This window comes from Ixodes scapularis, unplaced genomic scaffold (genome assembly GCF_016920785.2).
Source record: "Ixodes scapularis isolate PalLabHiFi unplaced genomic scaffold, ASM1692078v2 PGA_scaffold1__304_contigs__length_218370807, whole genome shotgun sequence".
In the NCBI taxonomy this organism is placed as follows: Eukaryota; Metazoa; Arthropoda; class Arachnida; order Ixodida; family Ixodidae; genus Ixodes; species Ixodes scapularis.
The window spans coordinates 192,010,972-192,013,025 of NW_024609846.1; the positions used below are offsets into that span (position 1 = coordinate 192,010,972).

Consider the following 2,054-nt stretch of genomic DNA (forward strand, 5'->3'; position numbering starts at 1 on the left):
AAACGAAAAAGCCCTTCATGGGTAATGAATGCTGTTAAGTCGCGACTCTTGGGGTCGAGACGGACCTGATGATAAGCGGACGCAAGGTCTAACTTAGAAAAATGGGAAGCTCCACTGAGGGAGTTCAGAAGCTCCTCGATGTGCGGAAGCGGAAAAGAATCAATGACGACTGCCTGATTTGGCGCCTGCAGATCGACACACATACGGATTCCACCGTCTTCTTAACTACTACAATGGGGGACACCCATTCCGACGCGTTTACGCGCTCGATAACGCCTTGGCGCTCGAGCTTCTGAATTTCCGCACTGACGGCATCACGCAACGTGATGGGTAAGCGGCGAAGTTTAGCCTGTACCGGCGGGACATGGTGCCGGACAGTGATTGTGTGAGTTTGGTTTTTAACTAACCCTAACTCAGGAGAAAAGAGATCCTCAAATTCTTCAAAACCAGAAGGTAACTTAGATGCATCGCTCACCGATGAAGGTTGCAAAGATGGTCCCGACGTCGACGGATCCCTTGAAGGCTGGTCTCCGAAGACGCCTCTACTGGAGTAGTATTCAGACGATGTGGATGGCTGAGTGCCATGAACAGAGGACAATGATGAAGGGTGCTTGCAGGGAGCACTTGAAGGACGCGGTGGAGGACTGGGCTCCACCGTACATGGGGGCTGCGGGACTCCAGCCGACTTTACATGTCCCGGGATGGCCGAGCGAGGATCAGCTGCATTGACATGGAAGCACTTGAGTGGCGCGCCCGATAAAATTAGACGCAGTCCATGCACGGCATCTGTCCCAAGCAGGGATCGGCCATTGCGAACGATGTAAAAAAGAATGTCCGCGGAGCGTTCTTTGAAGCTGACTTTGGTCTGGAAACATCCCATGACTGGAATCGACCCACGGAGGTAGTGCACAAGAGTGCGCGGCGGTTTCCTAAGCCGGATTTGCTGCTTGAAGTTGATCTTGTTAAACATGCTCTCGGAAAGTATTGACACTTCGGAGCCAGTATCAATGAGTAAGGGTAATGTAAATCCATTCACCTAAACATCAGCGGTGAAATTCCGTGGGCGACGGTCCGCATGTCCTTCAGGGAGGACTTCCGGGGATCCGACGGTGAAGACGTTGTTCGGATGTTGTTCCTCCTCGTCGTCGTCGGGAAACGTCACGACTCCATGGATCGGCGTCTGGTTACGGCCAGGTCCAAGCCTCTCGTACCGGCGACCGGCGGCGCGGCCTCGTCCCGGCGGAAACGCCAGGCGTCGGGGGTCGATGACTTCGGACGACGAAGACGAACTTCGGCAAACATTTGAAAAGTGGCCTATCTTGCCACAAGAAAAACAAGTCATTCCGGACGCTGGACACTCCTCACGCGGATGGGGTCGGCGACCGCAAAAGTGGCACGATTCCGCCCCGCGCCCAAGAGCGCGCGCGCCCGGAGGAGCATCCCGAGGCACTCGGCTTGTAAAAACACGGGTGAGTCCACGCGACTGGTGGCGCGGCGAGAAGGAAACCTTGGAAGGTGAGGAGGAAACATTTGCGGGGGTGGAGGAAACGGCAGGAGGCCGCCCTCCATTTTGACGTTGCATGTTCGAATTTGACCTCAACTGGCGGCCATCTTGTTCACGCCGAACGGGAACCCTTTGTACTGCCTCAACGGCCTGTGTCGACTCGGAACGCGGAAGACATGATGAAATTTGGCGGTAACGATTGCAATCTCGAGCAGCCCGTTCGAACTGTTGTGCCAGAAGCACGATACGTTCGAGGCTGGGTAGTCCAGCTTCCGCAGACTCTCGGATTACCCGATCTTGTACCTCCGATGATAATAATCCAGCCAAAAAAACTTCCGCGATGCGGGTTTCAAGAGACTCCCCAAAATCACAAAAAGAGCCGAGGTGCCGTAGGGCACCAAGGTACTCAAGGACACTTTCTCCCTGCGACTGGACGCGGGTGAGGAATAACCTCCGTTCGACAACAACATTCTTTTTGGCAGCGAAGTGCTGATCAAGCGCCGTCGTAAGAACGTCAAATTCGGAAACGGTCTCGCTATGTGCGAGGGCC

General features: G+C 54.7%; 1 pseudogene; it reads right to left on the bottom strand.

Annotated features, from left to right (window-relative positions):
- Positions 1-223: 223 nt before the first annotated feature.
- Positions 224-1,645, bottom strand: LOC115319780 (annotated as a pseudogene).
- Positions 1,646-2,054: the final 409 nt, after the last annotated feature.